Raw genomic sequence first — 21,246 nt, forward strand, 5'->3', positions numbered from 1 at the left:
ACCAGTGGTATTCCCTGCCCCAGAGATCTCCCCTTTCTGCCCCTCGGTCCCAGCTCTCTGGGTTCGTAACTAGGCCCCCATCTCCCATTGGGGCCAGTGCAGCGGGCATCCTTCATTTCATTCTCCATGCCCTGAGACACTCCCTACAGACACGACATGACCCTCTGGCGGGTGTCAGCGGTCCCTGAAAGTGGGGGATGGAGGTTATGAATGAGATGGAGCCTGATTTGTATATCTATTTATTTATTTATTTATGGTCACTCAGTGCACACAACAAAAGTCACACCCACACACCACCCATAAAAATCCCAATGAAGAGCTAAATATGCAACATACAGCACGACAGACACAACTCTGGCTATGGTCCTGCCCCAGGGCGAGGGGCTGGCTGGCGCAGGGGGTGGGGAAGGGGATATGGGGGCCTTTCCGCTCTAGGGCGCGCTGGCTCTGATCCAGTCCCAGAGCAGAGGGCTGTTGGGCTCGGGAGGGTGGGAAGTGGGAGTCGGGTTGTTTCCTCGCTAGGGGTGCTGGTCCCCTGCATGAAGCGAGTTGTCTGGTCTCAGCCCAGCTCCTAGCAGGGCAGCGTCCCCAGTGGCTGAGGGTGGATTAGGCCATGTGGGGTGAGCTCCTCGCTCCCCCCAGGGGGGTCTCCCAGGGGCACAGCGCTAGCGGGGGGCAGCTGTGGGACTCAGGGTGGTGTCACCAATAGAGCCGGGAGTCCCGGCCCCTTGTCTCTGGGCGGACGGGGGCAGCGGCCCCTACACCACGCGCTGGACAACGTTCTTGTACTCGGGGCCACTCGCCTGCCTCAGCTGCACCATGGCGGAGAACAGCCACTTCACCTGCACGGGGGCGGAGAGAGCAAGGGTGAGAGGGGTCAGGGCTGGGGGAGCTGCTCAGTCTGTCTGTCTGTGTCATCCCTTCCTGCTTTTATGTCTGTGTCTCATTCACTCAGTCTCTGTCTTATTCACCTATTCTTCTTTCTCTTTCCTTCTTCTGTTCTTTCTTTCCCTTCCATGCTGCCCTCTGTGATGTTATTGACATGAACTGTGACGGCATGGATCATTGTTGCAACCACTGTTATGTATTTGCAGGAAATGTTGTACGAAGATTGTTGTATGACGTGTCTATGACAAGGTTATGACTTGCTGGTTGTGATGATCCTGTGTGTGTGTGTGTATGATTTTTGTAGTTGAAGTTATGGATATTGGCTTTGGACTTGTATTTCAAAGTGTTTTGATTCTAAGTAGCCTCAGTCAAGCATTTGCTCAGCTTCCTGCGAAAGGACTATTCTCAGTAAGTGGCCAATCCAGAAACACTTAACTGACAATGAATTTGGGAGATGCCAATCCACGTCTGAGCTTTCCTGGAAATGTTCAAACTAACATGTAAACAATAGCATCGGCCTGCAAACTGAGCCATGCATGGACATGTGACTTGCCCATGTGACTCCAGACTCCATCTTGGTGCTGTGAGTTTCCACAGTAAGAAGAAAGGATAGAGAATATAAAAGGCCCGGAAAACCCCTCCGTTTTGTCTTCAGTCCTGCTTCAGACCTCTGGAAGAACCTTGCTAGAAACTGAAGCTCTGAACAAAGGACTGAATGACCCATCCCCTCTGTGGATGTACTCCAGAGACTGGATTTGAACCTGTATCACTGGTACAAGCCTGGACCAAGAACTTTGCCATTACTCTCTGTGTCATAAATATAAAGGGAAGGGTTCCAACCTTTCTGTATGCAGTAACATAAAATCGCTCCTGGCCAGAGGTACAGAATCACTTACCTGTGAGGGATTAATCAGTGCAATTAACCTAGTTGACACCTGAGCAGAAGGACCAATGGGGAAAGAAGATACTTTCAGATTGTTTGTGCTCTCTTTGTTGTTCCCTCTTAGAACAAAGAGAGAGACGGAGCAGGTAACCCAGCTCCTAAAAAGATCCTGAAATAATATGTCTAAAATTACAGAAATTGTAAGTAATAGCAAGGAAATGCGTTGGATTATTTTTTGTTTTAGCTTGTAAATTTTCCCTATGCTAAGCGATAATTTTATTCCTGTTTTGTGTCTGAGAAGCAGAGTCAGAGGGGAATTCCCTGTGTTTTAAATCTTTTTATTTACCCTGTAAAGTTACCTTCCATCCCAATTTTGCAGGTGTGATTCTTTTACTTTTTTTTAAATAAAATTCTTCTTTTAAGAACCAGATTGATTTTCAGTCCCCTAAAAACCAGGGATTTGGTCTGTGCTCACTTTGGTAACCTATTGGTTGGTATATTATTCTCAAGCCCCCTCCAGGAAAGGGGGTGAAGGGGCTTGGGTGGATATTTTGGGAGGGAGGCTAAGGGCTCCAAGTGGCCCCTCCCTGAATGTTTGTTTAAATCACTTGGTAGTGGCCGCGATACTGTCCAAGGACAAGGAAAGGAATTTGTGCCTTTTGGAAGTTTTTAACCTAAGCTGACGGAATATAATCTTCGAGGGTCTTTCATGCGGGTCCCCACGGCTGTACCCCAGAGTCCAGAGTGGGGAGGGAACCCTGATACTCTGGCTGGCTGGTTTGGTGCTTTAGAAGTGGAGAAACCCCAGCCTTGGGCTGTGACGGCCCTACTCTGAGCAATTTGTCCTGAATTGAGACTCTCAGAAGTGTCCCGCCAGAGGCAGCGTCGTTACGGTCATGTAGTCGTGCTGGGATCCACAGAACCAGATCTGTTAAGCTTTGGACCAGAACCCCACACTATCCAAAGTTGAATTTTGGTGTTGAGAGTTTGGCTGGCTACAGAGCAGTTGCAATGGGTGAGCAAAGAGCGTATGAGGGCTGTGAGAGAAAGGCCCTGGAAGATTTGTGTTCAGAAAAGGGAAAAAGCTTAAAAAAGAAAGCTACAAATGAAGGACTGGGAGATCTGTTCATGGGCAGTGATCAGGAGGCAGGAGCACAGCCCTTACCTGAGGCTACAGAAGCTGCAGAAGCAATTGGAATGCAAAAGGCAGGAAATCATAGAATCATAGAATCATAGAATATCAGGGTTGGAAGGGACCTCAGGAGGTCATCTAGTCCAACCCCCTGCTCAAAAGCAGGACCAATCCCCAATTAAATCATCCCAGCCAGGGCTTTGTCAAGCCTGACCTTAAAAACTTCTAAGGAAGGAGATTCCACCACCTCCCTAGGCAACGCATTCCAGTGTTTCACCACCCTCCTAGTGAAAAAGTTTTTCCTAATATCCAACCTAAACCTCCCCCACTGCAACTTGAGACCATTACTCCTTGTCCTGTCCTCTTCCACCACTGAGAATAGTCTAGAACCATCCTCTCTGGAACCACCTCTCAGGTAGTTGAAAGCAGCTATCAAATCCCCCCTCATTCTTCTCTTCCGCAGACTAAACAATCCCAGTTCCCTCAGCCTCTCCTCAGAAGTCATGTGTTCCAGCCCCCTAATCATTTTTGTTGCCCTTTGCTGGACTCTTTCCAATTTATCCACATCCTTCTTGTAGTGTGGGGCCCAAAACTGGACACAGTACTCCAGATGAGGCCTCACCAATGTCGAATAGAGGGGGACGATCACGTCCCTCGATCTGCTCGCTATGCCCCTACTTATACATCCCAAAATGCCATTGGCCTTCTTGGCAACAAGGGCACACTGCTGACTCATATCCAGCTTCTCGTCCACTGTCACTCCTAGGTCCTTTTCTGCAGAACTGCTGCCTAGCCATTCGGTCCCTAGTCTGTAGCTGTGCAGTGGGTTCTTCCATCCTAAGTGCAGGACCCTGCACTTATTCTTATTGAACCTCATCAGATTTCTTTTGGCCCAATCCTCCAATTTGTCTAGGTCCCTCTGTATCCTATCCCTGCCCTCCAGCGTATCTACCACTCCTCCCAGTTTAGTATCATCCGCAAATTTGCTGAGAGTGCAATCCACACCATCCTCCAGATCATTTATGAAGATATTGAACAAAACCGGCCCCAGGACCGACCCTTGGGGCACTCCACTTGACACCGGCTGCCAACTAGACATAGAGCCATTGATCACTACCCGTTGAGCCCGACAATCTAGCCAGCTTTCTACCCACCTTATAGTGCATTCATCCAGCCCGTACTTCTTTAACTTGCTGACAAGAATACTGTGGGAGACCGTGTCAAAAGCTTTGCTAAAGTCAAGAAACAATACATCCACTGCTTTCCCTTCATCCACAGAACCAGTAATCTCATCATAGAAGGCGATTAGATTAGTCAGGCATGACCTTCCCTTGGTGAATCCATGCTGACTGTTCCTGATCACTTTCCTCTCATGTAAGTGCTTCAGGATTGATTCTTTGAGGACCTGGTCCATGATTTTTCCGGGGACTGAAGTGAGGCTGACTGGCCTGTAGTTCCCAGGATCCTCCTTCTTCCCTTTTTTAAAGATTGGCACTACATTAGCATTTTTCCAGTCATCTGGGACTTCCCCCGTTCGCCACGAGTTTTCAAAGATAATGGCCAATGGCTCTGCAATCACCGCTGCCAGTTCCTTTAGCACTCTCGGATGCAACTCATCCGGCCCCATGGACTTGTGCACGTCCAGCTTTTCTAAATAGTCCCTAACCACCTCTTTCTCCACAGAGGGCTGGCCATCTCTTCCCCATTTTGTGATGCCCAGCGCAGCAGTCTGGGAGCTGACTGTGTTCGTGAAGACAGAGGCAAAAAAAGCATTGAGTACATTAGCTTTTTCCACATCCTCTGTCACTAGGTTGCCTCCCTCATTCATTAAGGGGCCCACACTTTCCTTGGCTTTCTTCTTTTTGCCAACATACCTGAAGAAACCCTTCTTGTTACTCTTAACATTTCTCGCTAGCTGCAGCTCCAGGTGCGATTTGGCCCTCCTAATTTCATTCCTACATGCCCGAGCAATATTTTTATACTCTTCCCTGGTCATTTGTCCAACCTTCCACTTCTTGTAAGCTTCTTTTTTATGCTTAAGATCTGCTAGGATTTCACCGTTAAGCCAAGCTGGTCGCCTGCCATATTTACTATTCTTTTGACACATCGGGATGGTTTGTCCCTGTAACCTCAACAGGGATTCCTTGAAATACAGCCAGCTCTCCTGGACTCCTTTCCCCTTCATGTTAGTCCCCCAGGGGATCCTACCCATCCGTTCCCTGAGGGAGTCGAAGTCTGCTTTCCTGAAGTCCAGGGTCCATATCCTGCTGCTTACCTTTCTTCCCTGTGTCAGGATCCTGAACTCAACCAACTCATGGTCACTGCCTCCCAGATTCCCATCCACTTTTGCTTCCCCTACTAATTCTTCCCAGTTTGTGAGCAGCAGGTCAAGAAAAGCTCCCCCCCCCGCTAGTTGGCTCCTCTAGCAATAAATAAAAATAGAAATAAACTGCAACTTGAGCATGAAGAGAAACGAGCAGACAGTTTATGGCTGGAAAAGCAGGAGAACGGCTGAAGTAGAGAAAGAAGCTGCTGAGGGAGAGAGAGAAGCCAAGGAAAGGAATGCTGAACGAGAAAGGGAAGCTGATGAAAGAAAGAAGGAGGCGGATGAGAGCGAGGAAAGGGCTCGTAGGGGGCGCAGGGAGCTGCTGGCTGCCGAGGAGAAGGTTCACCAACTTTAGCTCCAAGGGATGGAAGAGCAAAGAAAGTCCTCGCCCCCTGGTGCGCTGCTTCCTCGCCATAACGAGAGGAACTGGGAAAGGATCTGTCCCATTTACAAAGATCCTGACGGCCTAGAGGAGTTTCTGTCTGTATTCGACCGTCGATGCACTCTTCACGGGATCCCAGATGAGCAGCGAATGCCTGTTCTGCTGGCCAGACTGATGGGAAAAGCCAGGGCACAAGGAGAGCAGAAAGGGGCTTTGATTGTGTTACCTACTGACAGTTTGACAACTTGTAGCAAGAAGGAAATAATTCCTAAACTTGTTTGTGTTGAGCCCGACAACTTCCATGTTGCCAGTGAGTGTGAGGAAAGTTGCAGAGGGAAAGAGAGTACCTCTGACCTTTTATCTAGCGAGTCTATGAGTTTGCCTGAAGGGGATTGTGTAGAAATCCGCCTGACGAGCCAAAGGTAATGCAGAAAGTGTCTGTTGTTGCTCAGGAGAGTGTTCCTCTAGAGCCAGCCCTAGGTGTAGAGGGCAGAATTTCTGTGAGGGGTGAATTTTGTTGCTTAGAGAAGCTCCTTGGGAAAGGAATCCTCAGGGTAATCTGTGCAAGGAGTTTGCTGTAGCTGAAGGGTGTGGAAGCGATTGAATCAAGAAAGTTTCAGGTCCTAACAGCCAGAAATTTTCTGTTGTGAATGGATCCACTGACTTTCCCTTTGAAAGATCCCATGTGGATAGCTTTGAGAAGGTCTCAGATGGAGGGAAAGCTGTTAAGAAAGTCGAGCAGCCCTATAACACCAAGTGGCTGTGCTTGACCAGTTTGCTGGGGAGACGTTGAGAGAGGAATGTCTCTGTGCTGATTCTGTAAGTGAGCCGTCTGTGCTTCAGGGTCTGAGGACAGATTTGGCTACTAATGTTTTAGAGCCGAACAATTTTATGGCCAATGCAACCAGTGAATTCTGTTAAGCAAGAGAAATCAGGGTTTGATCCTTCAGGACAAGGAGGAAAAAGAGAACTTGATTTTGCAAAGGGTAACCCTGAAAGGCCCAAACCCCAGTGGTATTGAGCCAAAGGTGGGCAAAAATGATTGTAGATGGGCACTTGCAATGAATTTGTTGTTCTTGCTACTGGTGATTTTTGTAACGAACGTGTTGCTAGTACCAAGAACTGTAAAAATGTCCAATGTGCCTAATCTTTTGGAAGAGCCCTTGAACCTGTTAAAAGAAATACATGAGAACACACTTTATGTGAAAAGGCCTTGTGATGCCGATGGTTCACCGTTAATGCCTGTAAACTGTATTCGAACTTTTCACAGGGGAAAAGACATTCCAGACCGAATGTGCTGTATGAAAAGGGAAACTGAGGCACACTACCATATTGCTTTCACGGCTAAATGCCACGATTGATATAGTATGGACAACATTAATTTCTACATTCACTGGATATTAATTGGGTTCCAAACATTTGCCAGAGTTTGGATAAATAAAGTAGCTATTTTCTTTAGCTCTTGGCAAAATCACCTCAGACATACTGGAACCATGCTGCAAGAGCAGATCCAACCCACTATTGTTCAAACCACGTTTTCCCTTGAGTTTGTAAAGAGATTCAGTCAGGTCATTGAACATGACTTTGATAAACCATTTCTGTTACACACTGGTACAGCTTCTAACCCAATACTAACTGTAGTAAGACAGAACCAAGGATTGGGGAGCTCTTGGGATGCAGTCAGGGATGTTTGTGTCATTCCTTCCTGCATCAATTTTGCGTTGGGGATGTGACATTATTGACATAAGCTATCACCGTATAGATCATTGTTGCAACCACTGTTCTATATTTGCAGCAAATAATATACAAAGGTTGTGGAGACAGGGTCTATGACAAGGTTCTGATTTGCTGGTTGTGATGATCCTGTCTGTGTGTGTGTAGGATTTTTGTAGTTGAAGTTATGGATATTGGCTCTGGACTTGTTTCTAATGTGTTTTGATTCTAAGTAGCCTCAGTGAAGCATTTCCTGAGCTTCTTGAGAAAGGACAGTTCTCAGTAAGTGCCCAATCAAGAAACACTTATTTGACAATGAACTTTGGGAGACGCCAAACCACATCTGAACATTCCTGGGAACCTCCGAACTAACATGTGAACAATGGCGTCGGCCTGCAAACTGAACCAGGCATGGACATGTGACTTGCCCATGTGACTCCAGACTCCATCTTGCTGCTTTGATTTTCCACAGTAAGAACAAAAGGCTGCTCTTCCACCAGCAGAGACTATAAAAGGCCCTGAAAACCCCCCATTTTGTCTTCATAGCTCTGGAGGAACCTTGCCAGAAACTGAAGTGCTGAACCAAGGACTGAAGGACCTGTCCCAGCTGGGGATGTTCTCCAGAGACTGGATTTGAACCTGCCATTTCTTCCATCACCGCTACAAGCCTGATCCAAAAACTTTGCCATGACTGTATGTCATTGATTCCACGTAACCAATTCCAGCTCTCATCTCTATCATTTTCTTTTATGAATAAACCTTTAGATTTTAGATTCTAAAGGATCGGCAACAGCGGGATTTGTGGGTAAGATCTGATTTGTAGATTGACCTGGGTCTGGGGCTTGGTCCTCTGGGACTGTGAGAACTTTTTCTTTTTTACTGGGGTATTAGTTTTCATAACCATTTGTCCCCATAAGGAGGGGCACTAGTGGTGATACTGGGAAACTGGAGTGTCTAAGGGAATTGCTTGTGTGACTTGTGGTTAGCCAGTGCGGTAAAACCAAAGTCCTCTGTGTCTGGCTGGTTTGGTGTGCCTTAGAAGTGGAGAAACCCCAGCCTTGGGCTGTAACTGCCCTTCTCTAAGCAATTTGGCCTTAATTGATACTCTCAGAAGTGTCCCACCAAAGACAGCATCATTACAAGAGGCAGCATCGTTACACCCTCTACTGTGCTAAACTCGTTCATTCTTTCGTTCCTATGGTCGTTCTCTCTCTCTCTCACCTTGAACAGGGTCATGGTGGCGCTGTAGCAGACGCTCAAGAGGAAGAGGGTGATGAAGACCGAGATGGTGGACCAGAGGCCGTCTATCTCCTTGTCTCCATCCTCGCTGCAAAACTCACCTGACACGATCACCTCTGTTGGGGGAGAGAAAGAGACATCAACTCCAACTCAGCCACTGTGAGAGAGAGAGCTCGGACTGTGAGTCCAACACCAACCTGCCTATCCCCTTCTCTCTCCATCCTTCCATTCCTCCACTCATCTATCTCTGGATACATCCACCCATCCCTGACCACAAACCCTCCATCATTCCATCCCTAGACACATGCCTCTTTCCATTTATCCATCTCTAGATGTATCCATCCATCTGCCCATCCCCATTCACTCCTCCATCCATCCATGACCACAAACCACCCATCGATCCATCAGTCGATCCTTAGATACCTGCATCCATCCAACCATTCCTAGATACACCCCTCCAGCCATCCACCTTTAGGTACATCCATCCATCCATGACCAAAACTCATCATCCCTAGACACACCCCTCTATCCATCCATCCATTCATGATAGCAACCCCCCCATCCAACCAGCAGTCCACCCCTAAGACGCACCCCTCCATCCATCCACCCACCCCTGCCCGTTGTGATGAAATGAAGGATGCAGAGCCTCCCAGGTCTCATTTCACTTGTCCCATGTGGCCATGGCCCTACACCCTGGCACTGAAGCTTGGCCACATGTTGAATTTCTCTGTGCCTCAGTTTCTCTGCCTGTGAAAGGTGGCTCAGGATCCCTCTGAGGTGGGTGAGGTGCCGGGATGCTGCCATGGTGCAGGAGCTTCCGAAAGACCAGGATGGATGGATTTCACACGTGTGCCTCTATGACCCTGATCCCAATGTAACTATACACCCAGAAGCCACATCAGATGGAACGCAGCCACCTCTGGGCCTGTTTATACAGGACTCTCTTGCCAACCTGGAGTTGCCTCGGCTGTGGGGATTTTGAACACTGTTGTTTTTAAGAACAGAGTCACAAGAATTTTAAGGACGGGATCTAATGTTTCTCTCTGACACATAACAGATGCTGCTCCCTGAAGCACGGTGCCCCCTACTGAGCCCCCTGCCCTAGAGATGTCTGGAGAACAGGTGCATGGATCTGTGTGGGTGCATGTTTGTCTCTCTCTGTGTTGTGTGTGTCTCTGTATGTAGAAACACGACAGCCCAGGTGGGAGGGTCCCTGGGTCATTCCATGTGACAGGTGTGTCCATCTGCCCTGGACTGAGCTCTCTCTCAGCCAAGCTGCACACGCTCTTTCTCTGTGTGCCCTTGCACGGCCCCCAGGATAACAGCCCTAACACTGCCGCTGCAGGCTACCCACTCTGTAATGCCAGGTGCGAGCTCTGTGCTCGGCACTGGTGGGTTTGAGCCCTGCGCTCGCCCATCCAGCCTTGGGGCTGATACACACATAGCGGGGAAGGTGTGTGAGTGAGGGGCTGGGTAGGAGACGGGGCTCATGTGGGGGGCCATAGGGGTATCTGCCTCACCTTCCCACCCCACTGCCTGGGCCCCCTATGTCACCAGAGCTAGTGAGACTTTAACTGAGTCCCTGCTAAGTGTCCTCTCCAGATAACAGCCCTACTACTGCTGCTACTTTGTGGGGACTGAGTCCCAGCAGCTGATCCTTTCTGTGAGGTGTTTGCCTGACGTTGTCCTATCTCCCCGTCCCCAGCTGCCACTGAGGGTAAGGGGTGGAGGGAAACCCCTTAGCCTCCTAGCCAGCAGAGGAGGTGGGTGTGGGGGTCACGGTATTTTAATTACCTTCCCACCCTGACTCTGTCTGGAAAATCCCCATGGGGCATCTGCTCCTCTCTGAAGTGGACGGGGGTGTAGGGTAAATTCTGATCCTGATACGGTGCCCCTCTGGGTATGCATGGGTTGTAGCCTAGAGGGGATCTTGCCTCAATGAGATGCCAGGGATGGCTTGGCCATCCACCGATATACCTACTCACCCAGCCATCCCACACTCCATCCATCCTTATCTCTAACCATTATCTATATCTTCCACCCATCCATATAGATCTATACCCATCCATTCCCCTACCTCCACATCCATCCACATCCATCATCATCCCTACCCATCTATCCATTCATCCTCACCCATGTCTTCCATCCATCCACGCAACCCCATCCACTTATCTATCATCCCTTTATATATTATCCATCTCCAACCATCCATCACCATATGTCTCTATTAACACACTCAGTCGTCCATCCATCCATTGCCACATTCACCCATCCATTCATCCTCGTCTATCTGTCACTATCTGTACCAGCCCATCCATCCATCTGTCCATCACCATCCATCCACATCGGTACTGATCCATTACCATATGCACCCACCTACCCATTCATTTATCCATCCGTCCCCACCTATCCCCATCTCTAGCCTTCCATCTATCGCAGTCCATCCACGGCCATCCATTTATCCATCCCTTCATCCTTCAGAAGGGGTACCCCTCCTACCTTCACCATAGATTTATCCATCTATCCCCATCCACTTATCCATTGGCACCCCACCCGGGAACCATCCACCCATCATTCCCGCAGTGCAGCAGAGTCTAGTGGGACTGGGTGAGACTCTGAGAACACCTGGGTTCTGTTTCGAGCTCAGTAACGGATGTGACCTTGGGCAGGTCCCTTCCCCTCTTGGTGTCTCTGTCTCTTCTCCCTCCTTCTCCGTTTAGGTGTGAGCCCTTTGACACAGGGACAGTCTCCTACTGTGTCTGTGCCATACCCAGCCCATCAGGGCCCTCTCTGAGTTGGGGGTGGAAGTGCTACTTTAATCCAAATAATAATCTCTCTCTCTCCTTCTCTCTGTGATATCTGTTGGTCTATTAGTCCTTCCCTCTCAAGTATGTATGTATCCATCTAACCATCTCTCTGAACACTGGGCCTTCCTACTGACCTGGGTTTGGTCATGGGCTCTTTAGTATGTGTGTGTGTAACTGTCCATCTACCCCCCTCTCCATCACTGCTTCTGTGTTGTTTTTGTATCCATGTATGTACCCATCCTTCCTTCCTATGGCACCAACCCGTCCTTCCTTCTATGGCATCAACCCATGTATCTACCAGTCCTTCCTTCCATGGTATCTACCAATCCTTCCTTTGATGGCATCAACCCATGTATCTACCAGTCCTTCCTTCCATGGCGTCAACCCATCCTTCCTTCCATGGCCTTTACCCATGGATCTACCCATCCATCCATGGTGTATATGTATCCACCCATTCAGGATCTGGGAATTGGCATCCCCAGACTTGTAGCATCTCGGCTTCTCCCAGCCTGCAACCTGGGACCTCGTCCACCTTGGGCGACCTGCAGATTTGACCCAGTGACACCACAACAAGGAGACCTGGGGGTGAGCACAGACTAGTTCCGTTTATTCACTTGTCGTCATTGCGGGCACAGAGATTATTTACAAGAAGCTGTTCTGGACAATACTAACAGTGGGGCTGGGAGGAGACGTCTTCATTTACCAGAGACTTTGCTGATGCTGCGTTGGGTGAACTTCATCTGCAGGGCTTCGTGGATGACCATGCAGGTGTAGGTGTCCCCGCTGTTCCAGCTGGCCTTGCTGACTTTCAGCTTGCTGTAGAGGAAGAAGTTCGAGTCGCCGGCTCCGTCCTTGATGGGCTGGGTGGTGATGTATTCCATGCTCTCGTCGGGTTTGTGGTTCTTCATCCACTGCACCGAGATGTCCTCAGGGAAGAAGCCCCGCACCAGGCAGGTGAGGCTGACGGAGTCTTCAGAGCTGCTCAGCTCATCGTTGTGGGGGTGCAGGAGGTAGATGCCTGGGCCAGAGCGCCTGCCTTCGGTGCGTGGGGATGGAGGACACAGGGGAGCCATGCACATCACTCAGCTGGGCCACGTGGGGAGAAGGAATGTATGTGTGTGTGTGTGTGGGTGTGGGGATAGAAACATCCCCTCTCTCCTCCAGGATGGAGGGGCTGGGGACTGGGAGCTGGTAGTCCTGGAGAGCAGGATGGGGGATAGGATGGTCTCCATCTCACGTGGGGATGCAAAGGGACCCAAGGCCAGGATCCCAGGTTGTTGGGGGTTGGGGCTTCCCCTTAAGGAGCATCCCTCCCTGCTGGGGTGGGGATAGGGGAGTCTCTCCCCTTAGGGACCCTGCTCTCCTCCTACCTGGCTTCTTGGAGATGGATTTGATGAGGGGCGAGGGCAGCTCTGAGTGCTCCACTTTGCAGGTGAAGGTCTCTCCGGCATCCCAGTCGCGGGTGAAGATGGGCATGGAGCTGGAGGCGGTGAAGGTGCCATTGAACTGCTCAACGATGTCCAGGCGATCAGAGCTAATGGACTCTGGCTTCTCCCCTGACCAGACCACCCGGAGGCTGGAGTTGCTAGGCAGGTTGACCACCAGGCAGGTGAGCATGGGGCTCTGGGCCACATACAGGGCGGCGGGAGATGGGGGCACGAGGAAGACCTGGATGTTGCTGAGAGATGTTGTTTCTTCTGGGGATGGGAGAGCCCAGGTCAGCCACTAGCCCTGGGTTCCCCTGCCCAAGCCCATCCCAGTCTCCCCCGCAGTCCTCTCCCCCGTCGAGCCCAGCCCGGCCTCCACCTCCCCAGAGGCAGATTTCCAGTAAAACACAGGGTGCCCTGGCACAGGGCCCCCCAATGACAGGGGCCCCAGGGCCAGGCAGATGCGAGGGCAGAAGCTTGGTCTTGCCCAGTGGGAGATTTAGAGTTAGTGGGTGCCTGGGCTCAGTTTCATTTTTGGGGCCCCTCCTTGGGACCCAGCCAAGAAAAAGATCATTCTCTCTTCTCCCCCCCCGCCCCCATTTCTCTCTCTTGTTTTCTTCATCCTCCTCCTGTAATTAATAGGAAGTAAATGAAAACAAAAGGAGGTACCTTGACTGTTGTTGTCGTCAAACTTATTTTCCCACAGACCACTTGAAAATCGCTGGGGGTCTCGGCAGACATGTAATGATCTTTCCGAATATTGCGTGTACCGTTCGCTAACGATTGTAAAGCGCTTCGGATAAGAGCCCTTTGTAGAAAAATGTTAGAAAAGGTGGGGTGAGGGGTGTGGCCAGGAGTTAGGGTGCGGGAGGGGGCTCAGGCAGGGGGTGCAGGGTCTGGGAGGGAGTTAGGGTGGAGGAGGGGGCTCAGGGCTGGGGCAGGAGGTTGAGGTGTGGAGCGCTTAGCTGAGGCAGGTCTGTTTGGTGCTCGGGGTGCAGGTGGGGATGTGGGGGGTGCAGGAATCAGGGAGGGCAGGGGGTTTGAGGGCTGTGAGGGGGCGCAGGAGTCAGGGCTGGGGGTGCAAGGTCTGGGAGGTAGTTAGGGTGCAGAAGTGGGCTGGGGCTTGGGGCAGGAGGTTGGGGTGTGGAGCACCTACTGGGGGCAGCTCTCGTTTGGTGCAAGGGGTGCCGGTGGGAATGTGGGGGGGGTGCAGGAGTTCCTGTTTGATGCTCAGTTCAGGGCTGGGTGTGTGTGGGGGGGAGTGCAGGAGTCAGGGAAGGCAGGGGGCTGCGAGTGTGTGAGGGGGGTGAAGGGGTCAGGGCTGGGGGTGCAGGGTCTGGGAGGTACTTAGGGCATGGGAGGGGGCTCAGGGCTGGGGCAGGAGATCGGGGCATAGAGCGCTCACCTGGGCCAGCTCCGTTTGGAGCGAGGGGTGCAGGTGGGGATGTGGGGGGGTGCAGGAGGTCTTGTTTGGTGATCGGGCGGATCCGGGGTGGTGCAGGTGTCACGTCAGGGGCTGGGGGGCTGGGAGCGTGTGAGGGGGTGCAGGAGTCAGGGCAGGGGGCTGGGGTCGTGGGGGTGCTCCCAGCCCCCTGCCCCGAGCGGCTCACAAGAAGGGGCGGAGGGGGTGGCATGTGTAGGGGGAGGGCCTGGGCCCTGCCTTTGCTCCGCCGCTTCCCCCGGCGCCCTGCGGCCCCACTCCTCCCTCTCCCTTCAGGAGTGCAGGCCAACAGCTGTTCGGCAGCGGGGGAGGGGCAGGGAACAGGTGGGGGAGGGGGAGCTTGGCTGCCGGTGGGGGCGGAGCCTGCAGCGGGAGCCCCTGGAGCCAGCGGGACCAGACGCAGATTTACAGTAAAACACAGGGGTCCCCATACTCCCCTACACACACCCCTGCCCCCCAGCCCCTTGCCATGAGCCGCTCAGGGCAGGGGGCTGGCGTGACTTAGGGCAGGGGGCTGGGAGCACCCCTAAGACCCCTGCCCTGACTCTTGCACCCCCCCATCCTCACCACCACCCTGAGCACCAAACAGGAGCTCTTGCACCCCCCACATTCCCCCCTCCACCCCTTGCACCAGATGGAGCTGCCCCAAGTAAGCGCTCTGCACCCCAACCTCCTGCCCCAACCCTGAGCCCCCTCCCGCACCCTAACTCTCTCCCAGACCCTGCACCCCCAACTCTGAGCCCCCTCCCACACCCCAACTCCCTCCCAGACCCCACACCCCCCTGCCTGACCCCCCCCGCACCCTAATTCCCTCCCAGACCCTGCATCCCATCTGAGCCCCCTCCCGCACCCCAACTCCCTCCCAGACCCTGCACCCCCCACCCTGAGCCCCCTCGTGCACCCTAACTCCCTCCCAGACCCCGCACCCCCCACCCTGAGCACCCTCCCGCACCCTAACTCCCTCCCAGACCCCGCACCCCCAACCCTGAGACCCCTCCCGCACCCTAACTCCCTCCCAGACCCCACACCCCCCACCCTGAGCCCCGTCCCGCACCCTAATTCCCTCTGAGACCCCGCACCCCATCTGAGCCCCCTCCCGCACCCCAACTCCCTCCCAGTCCCTGCATCCCCAACCCTGAGCCCCCTCCCACACCCTAACTCCCTCCCAGACCCCGCACCCCCCACCCTGAGCACCCTCCCGCACCCTAACTCCCTCCCAGACCCCACACCCCCCACCCTGAGCCCCGTCCCGCACCCTAATTCCCTCTGAGACCCCGCACCCCATCTGAGCCCCCTCCCGCACCCCAACTCCCTCCCAGTCCCTGCATCCCCAACCCTGAGCCCCCTCCCACACCCTAACTCTCTCCCAGACCCTGCACCCCCCACCCTGAGCCCCCTCCCACACCCTAACTCCCTCCCAGACCCTGCACCCCCCACCCTGAGCCCCCTCGCGCACCCTAACTCCCTCCCAGACCCCGCACCCCCCACCCTGAGACCCCTCCCGCACCCTAACTCCCTCCCAGACCCCACACCCCCCACCCTGAGCCCCGTCCCGCACCCTAATTCCCTCCCAGACCCCGCACCCTCTGCCTGAGCCCCTCCCGCACCCTAACTCCCTCCCAGACCCCACACCCCCAACCCTGAGCCCCTCCCGCACCCTAACTCCTGGCCTCTCCCCTCACCGCACCTTTTCTTACATTTTTTTACAAAGGGCTCTTATCCGAAGCGCTTTACAATCGTTAGCGAACGGTACACACAATATTTGGAAAGATCATTACGTGTCCGCCAAGACCCCCAGCGATTTTCAAGTGGTCTGTGGAAAAATAAGTTTGACGACAACACCAGTCAAGGTACCTCCCTTTATTTTCATTTACTTGCTATTACTTACAGGAGGAGGAGGAAGAAAACAAGAATGAGAAACAGGGGTGGAGTGGAGAAGAGAGAATGATCTTTTTCTTGGCTGGGTCCCAAGGGGGGCCCCCAAAGATGACGCTGATCACAGGGCTCCACTCCCTCTACATCCGCCACGGCCCCGTCTCTTCCGAGGCAGCCTAGTGCGAGTGACCGTCACCTTTGCACTTGTGGGCATGGTCCTGGATTTTGATTCCGGTGTCCGGGTGCGACACCTGGCAGATGTACGTCTTGCCCTCCTGCCACTTGTCCTCGGAGACACTGGCCTTGCTGCGGGTGCTGAAGGTGCCATCGGCGTCCTTCTTGGCAGGGTCGGTGACACCATGAAGTGGCTCAGACTGGCCTTCCACCAGCCATTGCACCTCGGAAGGCTCGCGGGAGAAGCCGGAGATGAGGCACACCAGCTGCACGGTGCCTGGCTTGTGGGTGCAGGAGTGGAGGACTTCCACCTTGGGTTCAGAGTGCTGGCCCTCTGGGAGAAGGGTGGCAGGGGTTACTTTTTGTACAGACCCCTGCTGAGCCCCTCCGCCTTGCTCCCCGCAGCAGGGTGCCCCCGACAGAGCCCCCCGCTCCCCGTGGCACGGCGCCCCCGACGGAGCCCCCCGCTCCCCGTGGCACAGTGCCCCCTTTGGAGCCCTCTGCCCCTTTCCCTGCACTGCAGCACCCGTCACTTCTCTCGGCGTGGTGTCTCTCTCTCTCCGTCCATCCACCCACCACAGCGACTCCCTCGGCTCACAGCGCCGGCAGGCTCCCATCCTCTCTCCCTGCTGCAGTCACCAGATCAGGGAGCTGAGAGACCCCCAACCCCTCCCGTTCCCCCCTCGGGCTGCACCGCGCTGTCCCTACTTGGGATTTCCTTGGAGATGCTGGAGCTGGTGGGCCGGTGTTGTACGTTGCAGCTATAGGTGTTAGACTCCCAGCTGCTGGCCGGGACGGTGACCTGGCTGCTGAGCGCGTAGAGGCCGCTGGAAGGTTGCAGCAGGGAGGGATAGGTCTTCACGCCCGAGGAGGCGACGCTTGGGCTCCACGTCACGGTGACCGGCTCGGGGAAGTATCCTTTGGCCAGGCAGCCGAAGGTGACCTGGGGGGTGTCGTCGCCGGTGCAGGAGGTCAGGGGGAAGACAGACGGGGCCGTGGGGCTGGCTGCAAAGGGAGAGAGAGCGAGGCCATGAGACGCAGCCCCTACCCCGCTCCATGCAGCACGGGGGCCCTAGCGTGGCCCTGGGCCCAGCACTCAATGCCGGGGGAGAGCGTCCCCTAACGGAGCCCCACTCTGCTCCATTCAGCACAGCAGACAGCTTGTGGTGACACTGATGCAAGGTCTGTGTGTAAGTGGGTGCCTGAGAGAGGCTGCCCCCGTCTTCCCGGCGGAGTCACAGAGTCACCAGGAGCAGGGCCCCCAAATCACTTAGCGCTAAACAGGCCCTGTCTGTGGTCGGGGGCCCCATTACACGGGTGCTGCAGAGAGACACAATGACAGACAGTCCCTACCCCAAAGAACTTACAGGCCAAATAGGCAAGGTAAAGGAAGGGTCAGAGGGGAAACTGAGGCAGAGGGTGAGGAAGGGACCTGGTCACAGCAGGTCAGTGGCACAGCAGGATACAAAACCCAGGAATTAGGTGCCAAAGTGCTCAAGTGGCAGAGAAATTCTCCTTGGAGAAATCACAGCGTCTGCAGCTAGAAAACAACCCAAGTTTTTGAAAGGAACTGAAATTGGGGGACACTTCTGGGCTCTCGGAAGAAGTGTGGTACCAGAAACGTTTGGGTCTTCTGGTCTCCAGCTGGAGACATGCAGATGTTAGACCAGCAATTTTAGCTTGGGTACGAATATTAAATGTTATATTCTCACTAGGCTCAGAGGTTCATTGCTAACATCATCAGTCCCTAGTGGCCAATTAGCAATTCTGTCACTCAAACACACATTATTAGAGTCCTGGAAACTCACTTGAGACACTGGTAGGAAAGACTGGGACTGTCCAAATCAACCTGGGACATTTGGGCCCTTTGGGTTAGAGTTCGGGTTATCATTATACATAGGGGAGGAGGATTAAGGGTTAGGGTTAGGTGCTGGGGTTAAGGGCTAGAGGTTGCTGTGATAGAATTAAGGGTGATGGTTTAATGGTGGGTCAAATACCTTTCCACTCTCAAGTTCAATATTTGATGTGTTGTGATTAGATTTCTAGCCAATTTTGAAGCCATTCAACCATCAGATTCCTACCGGTTCTGCTGCCATTTCCCAGAGAGAGTTAGTGAGACTCTGGGGTCCTATCCCAAGGGGCAGTTTGCCACGATGACTCATAATTCTGATGCTGGGATGCTTGATACCCAACTGGAGACACGGAAACCCTAGTGCTCAGAGGGTCAAGGTGGGGAGGTTAGGGTTACAGCTGGGGTTAAGGTTAGGGTCATAATTGGTCATTCGTACTTGTATCACAGTGTCATACTAGAAAACCTAATCTAGGATCAGGGACCCATCGCGCCAGGAGCTTTACAGAGACTTAAGGATGAGGACTTTACTGATCCCAGGACCATTGCAGCCTAAACAATCTAAAGTCAGGGTTGGGGGGATCAGGTTGGGACGTTAGGGTTAGGGGTTGGGTTTGACGAGAGGGTCAGAGTTGAGGGTCAGAGTTAGGGAGTAGGGGCTAGAGAGCTGGGGTTCAGGATGAGGATAGGACTACAGGGAAAGGGCGAGGATTAGGGTGTTGGGGTTAAGGAGTTGGTGCATCTGTCCACTGGGGTTAGGATCCTGGTTAGGGAGTTAGGACAGAGTTGGGTGTCTAAGTAGTTGGGTTTAAGGTTTGGTTTAGGGTCAGAGTTTTGGGGTTAGAGTAAAAAACCTTCCCTCCCCCAAACTCAGTAGTCGACTGGTTTTCACGCCCCCTCGCGCACGACCTTTCTAGCCAGATTCCCACTCAAGAAACACTCATATTCTAACCAATTTGGATGAAGATTTTGCTGGACACTTTCCTAAACTCTACAGGAGAAATCTCCCAAGAATTCCAGTGGCCTCACTTTCTAGAAGCCCAAACTTGAGGTGCACTGGGGAGCAGTTACCCAGTCTGCATCTCCAGTGGGCTTTAGCCGGAGACCTCAGAGCTCATCCCCCCTGGAAAGGAAGCCCAACGCGTCACCAGCTGAATGCGCCGCAAAAACGGAGCCAGCTCAACTGAAAGGCCAAATTAGGAGCCTGAACTCTGAGCTGTTGCCCGAACAGGGGCTGCCAGTTACATCCAGCCCCAGGCAGCCAAGCTGACATCTAGCTGTGCTGGGAACTCCCCACGCTCGGCCCTCAGCATGGAGCATGAGCACAGAGCTGGTGGAGGGAGGCTGGGACGGCTCAGAGAGACGTGTTCCTGCACTCGGCAAGTTGAGGGTTTTACCTCTGACAAGGGACATGCAAAGGGAAATTTATGCCTCAGTTTAGAAAGTTTTTGGTAGCAAATATTTGCGACTGGGCTAAAGAGAGGAGACAACAAAAGCCCCTTAGAAACAACTCAGCTGTTCCCCCAAACCTCTAGTTTCAGCCCCCCCAACCCTGAGCGCCCCATGTCTGCTTATGTCCCTGAGTCCTGACCCCCAGCCTCCTGCTAGCCCAGCCCTGGGCTCCCCCCAGACCTGCCGGTGCCCCTCACTCCCAACACACAGCCCCCTGATATCTCAGCCCTGCCCCCGCAGCTCTGCTGGTGCCCCCTCACTCCCAACCTGCAGCCCCTGCTAGCCCAGCCCTGCCCCCCACAGCTCTGTCTGTGCCCCTCACTCCCGAGCCGCAGCCCCCTGCTAGCCCAGCCCTGGGCTCCCCCCAGCCCTGCCTGTGCCCCTCACTCCCATCCCACAGCTGCCTGCTATCGCAGCCCTGGCTCCCCCCAGCTCTGCTGGTGCCCCATCTCCCAACCTGTAGCCCCTATTAGCCTGGCCCTGGGCTGTCCCCACTCTGCTGATGGCCCTCACTCCCGACTCACAGCACCTGCTAGACCAGCCCTGGCCTCCCCCCAACTCTTCCGTTGGCTCTCACTCCCGACCTGCAGCCCCTGCTAGCCCAGCCCTGCCCTGCAGCCCTGCCTGTGCCCCACACTCCTGACCTGGAGCCCCTGCTAGCCCAGCCCTGCCCCCTGCTAGCCCAGCCCTGCCCCCCACCCAGCTCTGCTGGTTCCCCTCACTCCTGACCTGGAGACCCTGCTAGCCCAGCCCTACCCCCCAGCCGTGCATGTGCCCCTCACTCCTGACCCGCAGCCCCCTGCTAGCCCAGCCCTGGATCCCGCCCAGCCCTGGCTCCCACCCATCTCTGCGGGTGCCCCTCGCACCTGACCAGCAGCCCCTTCTAGCCCAGCTCGGGGCTCCCCTACCCAGCTCTGCCTGTGCCCCTCACTCCCGACCCACAGCCCCCTGCTAGCCCAGCCCTCGGCTATCCCCAGTTCTGCCTGTGCCCCTCACTCCCGACCCACAGCACCTGCTAGCTCAGCCCTGCCCGCCCCCCCCCCCAGCTCTGCTAGTGCGCCTCAATCGTAACCTGCAGCCCCTGCTGGCCCATCCCTGGGCTCGCTCCCTACAGTTCTTTCAAAACTGTTATCCCAGCTTATAGGTGGAGAGTGAGATAAGCACCTCTGTTCCCCTGTTTCTGCAGGGGGCGGGGGGCACAGTCTGGCCTCCCCAGCTTATCCCCATTTATCTCTGATAGGGTTAAAACACCCTCTGCACTCATGTGAGAAGCCAACAGCAGCCACTTTCCTGTAATTTACTCACCATGTTGGGTCGTGGTCCGGCACTGTAGACCGGGGGGTTCTGTCCGGGAGTCCAGCTCTGCTCTGTGGCTGTCGCATAGCTCTTCTGAGGTATCTTTGCCTGTCAGACATCCCCTCTCCTCCCCCCGCAGAGGGTAGTCAAGATAATTATAGATTGAAAACAAGAGATGATACCCACTGGGGAGCTTTCACTGTTACAGCTGGTGAGAAGGTGTGAAAATTGGACAGGTGGGTGAGCCCAGGGGGCTAAAACTGGGGTGAAAAAACAACATTGGTGTGACTTTCACTTGTGGAAACTTCCCCTTTTCAGCCCACGTTGTTTGTTTGTTTGTTGGTCGGTTTTCCCCAGAGATT

At 53.7% G+C, this 21,246-nt stretch overlaps 1 gene segment (V, D, J or C); it reads right to left on the reverse strand.

The window, feature by feature from the left end:
* Positions 1–758: 758 nt before the first annotated feature.
* Positions 759–18,569, reverse strand: LOC311529934 (immunoglobulin heavy constant gamma 2-like). The segment is given in 7 exons: positions 18,536–18,569; positions 16,996–17,292; positions 16,310–16,621; positions 12,741–13,067; positions 12,074–12,406; positions 8,546–8,679; positions 759–842 (listed from the first exon to the last, which is right to left on the reverse strand).
* Between the last annotated feature and the right edge of the window lie 2,677 nt (positions 18,570–21,246).

This window comes from Lepidochelys olivacea (assembly GCF_965140295.1).
Source record: "Lepidochelys olivacea isolate rLepOli2 genome assembly, chromosome: 13".
NCBI lineage: Eukaryota > Metazoa > Chordata > Testudines > Cheloniidae > Lepidochelys > Lepidochelys olivacea.